This window comes from Salminus brasiliensis, chromosome 3 (assembly GCF_030463535.1).
Source record: "Salminus brasiliensis chromosome 3, fSalBra1.hap2, whole genome shotgun sequence".
NCBI lineage: Eukaryota > Metazoa > Chordata > Actinopteri > Characiformes > Bryconidae > Salminus > Salminus brasiliensis.
This window is the reverse complement of record NC_132880.1, coordinates 49,582,687-49,597,890: the sequence shown is the minus strand read 5'-3', so window position 1 is coordinate 49,597,890 and position 15,204 is coordinate 49,582,687. Positions and strand designations below refer to the sequence as shown.

Sequence of the window (15,204 nt, the reverse complement as noted above, 5' to 3'; positions counted from 1 at the left end):
AACAACATTAACTGGAGGACCCAGCGATGGCTCAGAAACAATGCCTGTATTTACATTGGAGTGGACCTAGACCTGATCACCACTTTCTCTCCTTCTCACTCCCCCTCTCTGCTCCTTCAACTACCACTTCTGCAAGTTCTTCCACTCTTCACCGCAATCTTCGCTCTGTTTCCCCCTCAGCTCTTGCCTCAACTGTCCTGACCACTCTTCCCCATCTTGAATCTTTCTCCTCTCTCCCACTTGAAACTGCTACAGACACTCTCCTCTCTTCTATCTCCACCTCTGTTGACCTTCTCTGCCCTTTCTCCCCTAGGTCAGCAAATTCTTCTCCACCTTCCCCGTGGCTGTCAGATGTTCTCCGCAACAACCGTAGAGAGCTAAGACTGGCTGAAAGGAAGTGGCGGAAGTCACAACATGACTCCGACCTCCACTCTTATCAGTCTCTTCTCTCCAGGTTTAGAACGGAAGTTGCTGCCGCTAAAGCATCCTACTACAGGGGGAAATTGGAATCCTCTGCATCTGACCCACGCAAACTATTCACCATCTTCTCCTCTCTCCTCAACCCTCCTACTCCCCCACCTCCCACTACCCTGTCTGCAGATGATTTTGTCTCCTTCTTTGAAGAAAAGGTTGACAAGATCCGCCGATCTTTCCCCCCTGCCTCTACCCAGCTCTCTAGGCACTGCCCTCCTCCCTCTTCTCTGACCTGCTTCTCTCCTCTTTCCACAGATGACCTCCTACATCTTCTCACCTCCAATAATCCTACCACCTGTCCACTAGACCCTGTTCCTTCCCCTCTGTTCCAAACAATTGCTCCAAACCTCCTTCCCTTTATCTCCTCTATCATAAACAGCTCTTTGTCATCAGGTCAGGTACCATCGGCCTTCAAGTCTGCCAGAGTCGTGCCCATCCTAAAGAAACCAACTCTAGACAGCTTGGACATCGGCAACTACAGACCTATCTCTCTTCTCTCTTTTCTCTCAAAGATTCTCGAACGTTCCGTCTACAACCAACTGTCTCTCTTTCTCACTCTGAACAATCTTTAGGACCCTAACCAGTCTGGCTTCAAAGCTGCACACTCTACTGAAACTGCTCTCATTGCAGTTACAGAGAAGCTCCATGCAGCTAAAGCTGCCAGACTGTCCTCGGTTCTGATCCTTCTTGACCTCTCCGCAGCTTTTGACACAGTGGACCACAAGATCCTCCTGTCTATCCTTGCCGGTCTTGGAATTACCGGCTCTGCATGGCAATGGTTTGCATCATACCTGCAGGGACGCTCATACCAGGTAACGTGGCAGGGCGACACGTCCGCTCCTTGTAGTCTCTCCACTGGCGTTCCACAAGGCTCAGTTCTTGGTCCTCTTCTTTTCTCACTCTACACTCGCTCTCTTGGTAAAGTGATATCCTCTCATGGATTCTCTTACCACTGCTACGCCGAAGACACTCAACTCATGCTCTCTTTCCCACCGTCTGACACACAGGTTTCTGCCCGTATCTCAGCATGCCTCGCCGACGTCTCTTCTTGGATGGCGGCTCACCATCTCAAACTCAACCCCTGCAAGACGGAGCTGCTGTACATCCCGGGAACTGCTGGACCAAGAAACGATCTTGCCATCACCTTTGAGAACTCACTGGTCACTCCTTCTACTGAAGCCCGAAGCCTTGGTGTAGTGATGGATGATCAGTTATCGTTCTCAAGTCATGTTGCAAACGTAACTCGGTCCTGCAGATTCCTCCTGTACAACATCCAGAGAATTCGACCCTTCCTCTCTAGAGAGTCCACCCAGGTCCTTGTTCAGTCTCTCGTCACTTCCAGACTTGATTACTGCAACTCTCTTCTGGCTGGTCTCCCTCTGCGCACCATCAGGCCCCTGCAACTCATCCAGAATGCAGCGGCACGGGTCGTCTTCAGTGTCCCAAAATTTAGCCATGTCACTCCACTGCTGTGTTCTCTCCACTGGCTTCCTGTAGCTGCCCACATCAGATTTAAAACACTGACTCTGGCCTACAAAGCCAAGAATTGACCAGCCCCTCCGTATCTGATGGCAATGGTCAAAAGCCGATCCGCACCAAGAGCCCTTCGAGCTTCAAGTACGGCTCGGCTTGACCCGCCATCCCTCAAAATCCGCGGAAGACAAGCGTCCAGGCTTTTTTCTGTCCTGGCACCAAAGTGGTGGAACGAGCTGCCCCTGGGTGTCCGAACGGCCGAGTCGCTCGCTGTCTTCAAACGCAGACTGAAGACCCACCTCTTCAGAGAGTACTTGGACGAATAGTTCTATGGTCGCCTTATTGTATTGTGTTTAGCAATGTCTAAGCTTGGGTAAATAGCAAAGCACTTTCTGGATAAGAGCGTCTGCTAAATGCCGTAAATGTAAATGTAAATGTAAATGTAGACGGTGCCGCAGCAATGACTGCCCACTGCTCAGGGTGTGTGTGTGTGTGTATGAGGAGGTTAATCCTTTCAGACCCTATTAAAATCTCCTCAGCTAGAAAAACAGAGAGGACAGCAGCACTTTTTAAATTAATTGCTCTGGAATTGTTTAGGCTAGGCTAGGATAGGCCAGTCTTTACAAGTAAGGCTGTAAGACCAGTCACACTGCACACCACCACTCAGCTTGTCACACATTTGAAATTGAAATCTCATAGAATTTCTACATGTAAACATCTGTACTATAAACATCTGTAACCTGAATTTCATAGTTTATACATAAAAATCGTGTACATTTAAAACAGTGCAGTGCAGTAGTGAATATATAGTATAGTTTTGTATTTTGTATTGGTATATATTGTGTATGTCCTACTGTGGGGAACAACGCACCTATCTTTGCAGTTTCACTTACTGCAATTAATGAATTAATTAAGGCTAATGTGATGTGACAATAAACCTGATTTAATGGTATGTATTGTCGCTGTCCTACAAAAGACAAGACAGGGACAAGCCCTGCTGAAGAATCCAGCTTTTTCATTTAACATTTAAGTGTCAAATAAAGGACGATTCTGTATTTTACGGGATGGGTGGCAACCCTACTTGGAATTAAATCTTTTTGCATTGACTTTGACTTTGACTGCCAAACCCAAAAAAACACAAAGTTAAACAATTACCTGCACAGACACACGCACACGGAAGTAAAACCAGCCCTAGCTAACTTCACATGTAACCCACCTATAAAGTGTCTTAATTTATTTTATTACTTTAGGACTTTTAATAAGTCTAAGTCTACTTAGTCTAAGTGTACTTTAATACGTTTAAGTCAACTTAAACACATTTCCAGGCTGCTTGTCTTGTGGTTCGTAGGCCTGAGAATTGTATTGCAGCGCCCCCTGGAGGTCCCATACACACGCAGCCTAGCGTCAGGAGTACGAGGAATTTTGGCGGCTGCTCATATGAACTCGTATCCAGTGTGAACTCCAGTGTATCCAGTGTGAATAGTGTTGTTCAGGATTTTACTTTATTAGGCATACAGATTGTGTATGACCATATATATATATTTCAAAGCAAAACTATGATGATTAGCTAGTGCTAGCAAATTCAGGTGTATAAACCTCTGCAAATGCCTTTTTTTTAATGATTTTGTTTGCTTTCATGTGCTGTAAGCTTAATATATACTGACCAGCTTAATATTTCTGGTGCTAATTAGCTACTTGCAATTAGCTCTGAGTTGTGTAGCTACACGCTAACTATGGTGATTAGCTAGTGCTAGCTAATTCAGGTGTATAAACTTCTGCAAATACCTTTTCTTAATGATTTTATCTGTTTTTTGAGCTGTAAGGTTATTATTTACTGCCCTGCTTTATATTTCTAGTGCTAATTATGTGTAATATCTTGCTTAGGTAGCTATACGTTACAGAAATGTGATTATATAGCTAGAAATATAGCTAGATTTCAAATATATAAAGTAATGTAAAGGAAAATATAACAATATTTTATTGTATCATTACACATGACATGCTTTTCTGAGTGTTTCGTGGATAATGACAGTCCTTAACACTGACCAACTGCTCATTTTATTATAGAGTGTAATTAGCTCTGTTTAACTGGATGATGTTCAGCACATCTTGATTGAAAGCACTGTACTAAGAATAGGAGAGCATTAAGATCGCAGATTTTAATAATGTTACATGTATGACAGCTTTTTGGAAATTGTTATTTATAAATATGGGATATAATTTTATTATATTTATTATATCAGACGTATATCGACAAATAAAAACATATACAGTGGTGCTTGAACAGTGGTTGAACGTTCTATATTTCTGCATGAATTTGACCCAAAACCTCATTAAATTTCACCAGAAGTCCTAAAAGTAGATCAGGAGAACCAAATTAAACAATCGAGACTCAAAATATTACACTTGGTCATTATTATGGGGGCAGTGGTGGCTCAGCGGTTAGAGCGCCGGGATATCGATAACAGGGTTGTGGGTTCGATTCCCGGGCTCGGCAAGCTGCCACTGTTGGGCCCTTGAGCAAGGCCCTTTACCCTCTCTGCTCCGCGGGCGCTGGAGTTGGCTGCCCACCGCTCTGGGTGTGTGTGTGTGTGTACTCACTGCCCCTAACACGTGTGTGTGTGTGTGAGTGTGTGTTCACTACCAGATGGGTTAAATGCGGAGGACACATTTCGCTGTACAGTCCACACTGTACAGTGACGAATACGTGCACCTTTACCTTTATTTATTGAGGGATATTATCCAATATTACATGTCTATAAGTGGCAAAAGTATGTGAACCTTTAGGATTAGCAGATAATTTATAGACAAAATTAGAGTCAAGCGTTTTAAATCAAATCTATCCAATCATAACAACACATGTTTGTGGTAGGCCTGTCACTATAATAAGGTTATCTACTTACTATAAAATATATAGACATGACCTCAATAATGACCTCTATATAAAATGACCCGATATTGCCCATTTTAACCAGTCACCATTTTTTTTCTCTCCTCTGCTCTCTGTTGGAGGCGAGGATGAGTCTATGTGCAGACAGCAACATCTGTCATGTAGGAACAGAGTGCAGTGCTCACAGTGACCAATCAATAATGGCGCCTCCATTTACAAAAGGCGATTGGACTATCTTTATATGACAATGGTAACACATTGAGCATGGTCACACATCTGAGGTGGCTTCACTCTAGAGTTTCAGAAAATGATCCAATCCTTGACTCAAAAACTATGATCCTGAAATGTGAGTTTTGTGATTTGTGTAGCTTCATTCCAGCCAGAAAGTTTTTTTAAAATTTGGTTTCACTCCACAGCTCTGATGCAGGATCATTTTGGCTTTAAACGGTATGAGCGAGCAGCCGGTATGTCTACTTTGTACAACTAGTACATTTATTTTATGCATGTTCTTTTTTATTTACATGTTTTATTTAACATTTATTTCTATTAAAATTGTATTGTTGGAATTTTGTTGTGCTTAATTATCAAATGTTCATTGTTCTTCAAATGGGTGTATTTACCTTCTTATGCCATTAGATTATCCTTATATCAGTGACATAAAATGCTTTTAAAATTTTAATAATATAATTTAGCACAATTCTCTCTGGGACAATTTGTCATCCCAAAAATATATTAATATTTATTAATTAGTTATCTTGACAGGCCAAATATCATACAGGCCTGTGTCATGGCACGAACAAAGGAGATTTTTGAGGACCTCCAAAGAAGAACTGCTGATGGCCATTGGTCTGTAAAAGCATATCTACAAAAACATATCTAAAGAGTTTGAAGTCAGACAGGTTGTGTACAAGTGAATAAAATTCCATTACTTCAATTTTACTATTAGCATAGTAAGTTGGTTTGGACCTTAATCACCCATCCTTCATGCACACATTTGCACATATTTGCATATTTTTGTATGTATTATATTAATTTTCTTTGTGCTACACATCATGTCTCGTGTCTAGGTCTGAAAATCTTCAAGTTGATGAGCAGGACTTACTGTCAGTTACCGGAAACGTTAAGTTGCAGTTATTGCTGCACTAGGGGGTCACACCAGATACTGAAAGCTTTTTTGTTTACTACTTACATATACAAAAATGTGTTCACCTACCAATAATATATATATACAATAGTATATGTATATATTATACAATACTTTATATTATATATGGATATATGTCCATATATCAGATAAACATATTAATATTTTTTGTATTAGTCAGCACAGGATGGATGACGAAGTAAGACAGACAGAGTGAGAGAAAGTGTATGGACATATTTTCACAACACTATCTCTGGCGCCACTGGATTTGCCATTGGTGCAACATTCCCACCTTCCCTGTGCAAAGAATTCCTCCTCCCAGCATCTCCACAGTAGGACTGTTCACACCACAAACTGCTCCATTCAGGACTCACATACATTCCAAATAGGGATGCACAATATTGGGGAAAAAACCTGACATTGCATTATTTTTATTTGTTTTGCAATATATATATATATATATATATATATATATATATATATATATATATATATAAGTGACTAGAGTGATCCAGTAAGTTATGATATTACTCAGTGTATTCAAGATTGGAGTAAAACAAATTGTATTTAGCAGATATAACATGCCTCTGGTGAATGTCTTGGAAAATGAGAGCAGTGCAGAATTTTCTTTTGTGTAAGGAATATGTTGTTGTTTTGCACACATTTCTTATTTAATCAGGCATTGCATGTCCTGCACAGTGAATATGGTACATGCACACACAGCAATGGTAATTAGGTCAAGTTGCAGCTGGTGTTTTTATTTTTGATTATTTTCATGAATGGCCATCCACATATCCACATTCCGCTTTATAATGCAGTTTGTATGTACATTTGTTTCAGTTTATCTTTTTTTCTTTATACTGGAGTAGAAACAGTCAGGGTAAGCATACCCATTAAACCAACCAAAATCTACTTAGCTACAGTGTTGTAAAAAAAAGTGTTTACCCCCTTCCTGATATGTTTTTTTTCATGTTTGTCACACTTAAATGTTTCAGATCATCAAACTGATTTAAATATTACACCAAGATAACACAAACACAATTTGCAGTTTGTAATTGAAGGTTTTTATTATAGGTAATAAAATTCAAACCAATATGGCCTTAGATTAAAAAGTTTTAAGCCCCCATGGTTAAACATAAATGAACTGTGGTTTATTACCCAGGCCTGATTACTGCCACACCTGTTCACAATCAAGAAATCACCTTTCCACAAATGGCAAAAACATGGAACAGTGGTGAACGTTCCCAGTAGTGGTAGGCCAACCATGTAGGATTGGATATTTTTTTCCTTAATAATAAAAACTGCATTTTGTGTTTACTTCTGTTATCTTTGTGCAATATTTACATTTGGAGGCAAACACTTTTTCACACCACTGTATTTAGCTTAGCATTTTTAAAGCAAAACGATCAGAATGTGCTTTGTGGGTATGCTTTGTGCTCTTTATTCACATCCCTGTTCCAAGTAAGCTCACAACAATACAGTGGATTAATATGGTAAAAAAGTATTAACACCCCTTGAACTTTTTTGTGTCCACTTACAACCACTAACTTTAGATTTTAAGTGACCAACCAAAACAAAGTAGCACATAATTGTGAAGTGGAACAAAAAAGATATATGGTTTTCAAACTTTTAATTAAATAACAATCTAAAAAGTGTGATGCGCAAAATAATTCAATACTTTGTAGAGTCACAATTACAGCTGCAAGTCATTTGGGGCTTTGCGCATCTAGAGACTTTGCAAAATAGCTTAAGTTCAGCCAGGTTGGATGGAGAGCATCTGTGAACAGCAATTTTCATGTCTTTCTAACACGCTAAACCATTCCACTGTAGCTCTGGCTGTATGTTTAGGGTCACTGTCATGCTGAAAGGTGAATTTCAGGTTCCAACTGGTTTTCTTCCAGGAATTTAGCTCCATCCATCTTTCCATTAACTCCAACCAGCTTTCCTGTCCCTACTGAAGAAAAGCATCCCCACAGCATGCTGCCACCACCATGTTTAACAGTGAGGATGGTGTGTATAGGATGATACAATATATATACAATATATAAATATATTCACAATAGCTGAATCCTCACAAATTATAATATACAACATAACATAAATTAATATAAGGAATGAGGGGCTGTGGTATATGAATGTCTTATGGAATTCTTTGTTTGTCATGATTTCCAGCATGAGAAAACACAAACATTTCAAACAAACAAAGAAATCCAAAATATATTTACATTTAAAAATTCAAATCTACAACTATTTACCATATGCATTACAAGCATTACATAACACAATGTAACAATAACACAAAACTACTAAATAACATTGTAAAATAATAAACCGTAACATCACACAATAGCATATAATACAATATAGCATTAAAATGAGTGCATGACAGCATGTGGTATATAGAACTCTATTGAATTCTGTGTGTAAAACAGTTGTCAGCTTGTAATTCAAAATTTGCTAATACTACAAAGATATATAAAATGCAACACTATAATATTTAAAATATAACCTGAGAGGCTATGGTACATGTCTGTGGAATAATTTGTTTATAACAGCCGTCACCATGCATTTTGAACATAATAAAACTAATTCAGATAAACTAAATATACAAATACCTTGTTATTTTCTAATACAATAAGTAACATAATGCATGAGGCTGTGATATATAAAAGTCTGTGGAATGTTGTATTTATATCATGATTGCCATGTAATTCAAACAACATTATTATTTCAAAAAATCTAAAAAGATACATATAATAAAAAATAATGTACTATAATAAATAGTATGATATACTATAAAAATTACATTCTTCTCATTTACACTAACCACTGTTCTTTGCTAACCGATTAGCTATTTCAGTCACAGGTGTATCAGAAAGTTATATTTATGATGTCCGAAAAAGATGGCACCAGGAGTAATGCTCTTTGTGGAGTGAAAGGACAGTATACAATGAAATACTAACGCACAAAAAGTGCAGTTTGTTCTGGTGTAGGTTTGGGACAAATGCGTGCTGTTTTGTTTAAGGTAAGGCCTGTCTGTGTCTAAAGCTCAACAAGGTGCTCTAAAAGATCATCAAGTCTGTCCATGCCAGATATGCTATGCACATCCACAGTCAAAAAATAAAAAAACATTCAAATGACAAAGATTTAAATGGTCCTCAGAGTGTGGATGGATAGGCAGATGGTGGTGCAGCTGTTGTCCCTGTTGGTCTAGTGGATAGGATTCGGCGCTCTCACTGCCGCGGCCCGGATTTGATTCCCAGTCAGGGAAGTCCTCTACTCTACCAACTGAGCTATCGAAAACAACTAAACACACGACTTGAAACCCGTACCCTGCTCAGGATGTTGAGTAGAAAAGAAATACAGGCTTTGCCTACAGGCTGATTCCCTGCAGCAGCGTGGCAATTACGTCTTAGACCTTTTGTTTCTTCTAAGCCCCATTGCATGTACAGAGTGTGGATGGATAGGCGGTTTAGCACTTGAAAGAGTCTTTCTGCAGATCGCAGTGCAGCTGTTGTCCCTGGTGGTCTAGTGGCTAGGGTTCGGCGCTCTCACCGCCGCGGCCCGGGTTCGATTCCCGGTCAGGGAAGTCCTCTGTTTCTCTTTGGAGTGGATAAGTCGGATTCTGTTGGGATTCGCCAAGCTTAGGGATTTAGCCAAATGACAAAGAAAATAAGATGCCCCTCAAGCCGGATTTGAAACAGCAACCTAAGAATGGCCATTTTATCACCTACAGTCCTCCGCTCTACCAACTGAGCTATCGAAGGCAACCAAACACACCCCTTGAAATGCAAGTCAAATTGGAAAATGGAAATGCTGTATTGCTTTGTGCCATCAATCCACTTGATAAGCCTTGAGAAACTTGCTTTAAATCAAAATCCTGGAGAGTGCAGCTGATCCATTGGACTTCACAACTTGCAACTAAGGTATCTATGGCAGCAGAGTGCCTTGAGGACTTGATTTCTTTCAAAGCTGCACTTCAACTGATCTCCAAACAGAGGGCCCTGTACTCTGCTCAGGATGTTGAGTGGAAAAGAAATACAGGCTTTGCCTTGAGAATCTTGCTTTAAATAAAAATCCTGGAGAGTGCATCTGATCCATTGGACTTCACAACTTGCAACTCAGGTATCAATGGCAGCAGAGTGCCTTGAGGACTTGATTTGTTTCAAAGCTGCACTTCATCTGATCTCCAAACAGAGGGCCCCGTACTCTGCTCAAGCTGTTAAGTGGAAAAGAAATACAGGCTTTGCATGGAGAATCTTGCTTTAATTTAAAATCCTGGAGAGTGCATCTGATCCATTGGACTTCACAACTTGCAACTCAGGTATCAATGGCAGCAGAGTGCCTTGAGGACTTGATTTGTTACAAAGCTGCACTTCATCTGATCTCCAAACAGAGGGCCCTGTACTCTGCTCAGGAGTTTGAGTGGAAAAGAAATACAGGCTTTGCATGGAGAATCTTGCTTTAAATCAAAATCCTGGAGAGTGCAGCTGATCCATTGGACTTCACAACTTGCAACTGAGGTATCAATGGCAGTAGAGTGCCTTAAGGACTTGATTTGTTTCAAAGCTGCACTTCATCTGATCTCCAAACAGAGGTCCCGTACTCTGCTCAAGGCTTTGACTTGAGAATCTTGCTTTAAATCAAAATCCTGGAGAGTCCAGCTGATCCATTGGACTTCACAACTTGCAACTGAGGTATCAATGGCAGCAGAGTGCCTTGAGGACTTGATTTGTTTCAAAGCTGCACTTCATCTGATCTCCAAACAGAGGGCCCTGTACTCTGCTCAAGTTGTTTAGTGGAAAAGAAATACAGGCTTTGCATGGAGAATCTTGCTTTAAATCAAAATCCTGGAGAGTGCATCTGATCCATTGGATCTCACAACTTGCAACTCAGGTATCAATGGCAGCAGAGTGCCTTGAGGACTTGATTTGTTTCAAAGCTGCACTTCATCTGATCTCCAAACACAGGGCCCTGTACTCTGCTCAAGCTGGTGAGTGGAAAAGAAATACAGGCTTTGCCTTGAGAATCTTGCTTTAAATCAAAATCCTGGAGAGTGCAGCTGATCCATTGGACTTCACAACTTGCAACTGAGGTATCAATGGCAGTAGAGTGCCTTAAGGACTTGATTTGTTTCAAAGCTGCACTTCATCTGATCTCCAAACAGAGGTCCCCGTACTCTGCTCAAGGCTTTGCCTTGAGAATCTTGCTTTAAATCAAAATCCTGGAGAGTACAGCTGATCCATTGGACTTCACAACTTGCAACTGAGGTATCAATGGCAGCAGAGTGCCTTGAGGACTTGATTTGTTTCAAAGCTGTACTTCATCTGATCTCCAAACAGAGGGCCCTGTACTCTGCTCAAGTTGTTGAGTGGAAAAAAAATACAGGCTTTGCATGGAGAATCTTGCTTTAAATCAAAACCCTGGAGAGTGCATCTGATCCATTGGATCTCACAACTTGCAACTCAGGTATCAATGGCAGCAGAGTGCCTTGAGGACTTGATTTGTTTAAAAGCTGCACTTCATCTGATCTCCAAACAGAGGGCCCTGTACTCTGCTCAGGATGTTGATTGGAAAAGAAATACAGGCTTTGCCTTGAGAATCTTGCTTTAAATTAAAATCCTGGAGAGTGCAGCTGATCCATTGGACTTCACAACTTGCAACTGAGGTATCAATGGCAGCAGAGTGCCTTAAGGACTTGATTTGTTTCAAAGCTGCACTTCATCTGATCTCCAAACAGAGGTCCCCATACTCTGCTCAAGGCTTTGCCTTGAGAATCTTGCTTTAAATCAAAATCCTGGAGAGTACAGCTGATCCATTGGACTTCACAACTTGCAACTGAGGTATCAATGGCAGCAGAGTGCCTTGAGGACTTGATTTGTTTCAAAGCTGCACTTCATCTGATCTCCAAACAGAGGGCCCTGTACTCTGCTCAAGTTGTTGAGTGGAAAAGAAATACAGGCTTTGCATGGAGAATCTTGCTTTAAATCAAAACCCTGGAGAGTGCATCTGATCCATTGGATCTCACAACTTGCAACTCAGGTATTAATGGCAGCAGAGTGCCTTGAGGACTTGATTTGTTTCAAAGCTGCACTTCATCTGATCTCCAAACAGAGGGCCCTGTACTCTGCTCAGGATGTTGAGTGGAAAAGAAATACAGGCTTTGCCTACAGGCTGACTCCCTGCAGCAGCGTGGCAATTACGTCTTAGACCTTTTGTTTCTTCTAAGCCCCATTGCATGTACAGAGTGTGGCTGGATAGGCGGTTTAAGGCTTGAAAGAGTCTTTCTGCAGGCCACAGTGCAGCTGTTGTCCCTGGTGGTCTAGTGGCTAGGATTCGGCGCTCTCACCGCTGCAGCCCGGGTTCGATTCCCGGTCAGGGAAGTCCTCTGTTTCTTTTTGAGAATGTGGATAAGGCGGATTCTGTTGGGAATCGCCTAGCTTAGGGATTTAGCCAAATGACAAAGAAAATAAGATGTCCTTCGAGCCGGATTTGAACCAGCAACCTAAGGATGGCCATTTCATCACCTACAGTCCTCTGCTCTACCAACTGAGCTATTGAAGGCAACCAAACACAGCCCTTGAAATGCAAGTCAAATGGGAATATGGAAATGCTGTATTGCTTTGTGCCATCAATCCACTTGATAAGCCTTGAGAAACTTGCTTTAAATCAAAATCCTGGAGAGTGCAGCTGATCCATTGGACTTCACAACTTGCAACTCAGGTATCAATGGCAGCAGAGTGCCTTGAGGACTTGATTTGTTTCAAGGCTGCACTTCATCTGATCTCCAAACAGAGGGCCCTGTACTCTGCTCAAGCTGTTGAGTAGAAAAGAAATACAGGCTTTGCCTTGAGAATCTTGCTTTAAATCAAAATCCTGGAGAGTGCAGCTGATCCATTGGACTTCACAACTTGCAACTGAGGTATCAATGGCAGCAGAGTGCCTTAAGGACTTGATTTGTTTCAAAGCTGCACTTCATCTGATCTCCAAACAGAGGTCCCCGTACTCTGCTCAAGGCTTTGCTTTGAGAAACTTGCTTTAAATCAAAATCCTGGAGAGTACAGCTGATCCATTGGACTTCACAACTTGCAACTGAGGTATCAATGGCAGCAGAGTGCCTTGAGGACTTGATTTCTTTCAAAGCTGCACTTCATCTGATCTCCAAACAGAGGGCCCCGTACTCTGCTCAAGATGTTGAGTGCAAAAGAAATACAGGCTTTGCCTTGAGAATCTTGCTTTAAATCAAAATCCTGGAGAGTGCAGCTGATCCATTGGACTTCACAACTTGCAACTCAGGTATCAATGGCAGCAGAGTGACTTGAGGACTTGATTTGTTTCAAAGCTGCACTTCATCTGATCTCCAAACAGAGGGCCCTGTACTCTGCTCAAGATGTTGAGTGGAATACAAATACAGGCTTTGCCTTGAGAATCTTGCTTTAAATCAAAATCCTGGAGAGTGCAGCTGATCCATTGGACTTCACAACTTGCAACTCAGGTATCAATGGCAGCAGAGTGCCTTGAGAACTTGATTTCTTTCAAAGCTGCACTTCAACTGATCTCCAAACAGAGGGCCCCGTACTCTGCTCAAGATGTTGAGTGCAAAAGAAATACAGGCTTTGCCTTGAGAATCTTGCTTTAAATAAAAATCCTGGAGAGTGCATCTGATCCATTGGACTTCACAACTTGCAACTCAGGTATCAATGACAGCAGAGTGCCTTGACGACTTGATTTCTTTCAAAGCTGCACTTCATCTGATCTCCAAACAGAGGGCCCCGTACTCTGCTCAAGATGTTGGGTGCAAAAGAAATACAGGCTTTGCCTTGAGAATCTTGCTTTAAATCAAAATCCTGGAGAGTGCAGCTGATCCATTGGACTTCACAACTTGCAACTCAGGTATCAATGACAGCAGAGTGCCTTGAGGACTTGATTTCTTTCAAAGCTGCACTTCATGTGATCTCCAAACAGAGGGCCCTGTACTCTGCTCAAGCTGTTGAGTGGAAAAGAAATACAGGCTTTGCCTTGAGAATCTTGCTTTAAATCAAAATCCTGGAGAGTGCAGCTGATCCATTGGACTTCACAACTTGCAACTGAGGTATCAATGGCAGCAGAGTGCCTTAAGGACTTGATTTGTTTCAATGCTGCACTTCATCTGATCTCCAAACAGAGGTCCCCGTACTCTGCTCAAGGCTTTGCCTTGAGAATCTTGCTTTAAATCAAAATCCTGGAGAGTACAGCTGATCCATTGGACTTCACAACTTGCAACTGAGGTATCAATGGCAGCAGAGTGCCTTGAGGACTTGATTTGTTTCAAAGCTGCACTTCATCTGATCTCCAAACAGAGGGCCCTGTACTCTGCTCAAGTTGTTGAGTGGAAAAAAAATACAGGCTTTGCATGGAGAATCTTGCTTTAAATCAAAACCCTGGAGAGTGCATCTGATCCATTGGATCTCACAACTTGCAACTCAGGTATTAATGGCAGCAGAGTGCCTTGAGGACTTGATTTGTTTCAAAGCTGCACTTCATCTGATCTCCAAACAGAGGGCCCTGTACTCTGCTCAGGATGTTGAGTGGAAAAGAAATACAGGCTTTGCCTACAGGCTGACTCCCTGCAGCAGCGTGGCAATTACGTCTTAGACCTTTTGTTTCTTCTAAGCCCCATTGCATGTACAGAGTGTGGCTGGATAGGCGGTTTAAGGCTTGAAAGAGTCTTTCTGCAGGCCACAGTGCAGCTGTTGTCCCTGGTGGTCTAGTGGCTAGGATTCGGCGCTCTCACCGCCGCAGCCCGGGTTCGATTCCCGGTCAGGGAAGTCTTCTGTTTCTTTTTGAGAATGTGGATAAGGCGGATTCTGTTGGGAATCGCCTAGCTTAGGGATTTAGCCAAATGACAAAGAAAATAAGATGTCCTTCGAGCCGGATTTGAACCAGCAACCTAAGGATGGCCATTTCATCACCTACAGTCCTCTGCTGTACCAACTGAGCTATTGAAGGCAACCAAACACAGCCCTTGAAATGCAAGTCAAATGGGAATATGGAAATGCTGTATTGCTTTGTGCCATCAATCCACTTGATAAGCCTTGAGAAACTTGCTTTAAATCAAAATCCTGGAGAGTGCAGCTGATCCATTGGACTTCACAACTTGCAACTCAGGTATCAATGGCAGCAGAGTGCCTTGAGGACTTGATTTGTTTCAAGGCTGCACTTCATCTGATCTCCAAACAGAGGG

General features: G+C 41.5%; 2 non-coding genes across 2 annotated transcripts; both read left to right on the top strand.

Annotated features, from left to right (window-relative positions):
• Positions 1-9,498: 9,498 nt before the first annotated feature.
• trnae-cuc (transfer RNA glutamic acid (anticodon CUC)) lies at positions 9,499-9,570 on the top strand. The gene has a single exon. It is a non-coding gene; the product is annotated as a tRNA-Glu (tRNA).
• Positions 9,571-14,716: 5,146 nt separating this feature from the next.
• On the top strand, positions 14,717-14,788 carry trnae-cuc (transfer RNA glutamic acid (anticodon CUC)). The gene has a single exon. It is a non-coding gene; the product is annotated as a tRNA-Glu (tRNA).
• Positions 14,789-15,204: the final 416 nt, after the last annotated feature.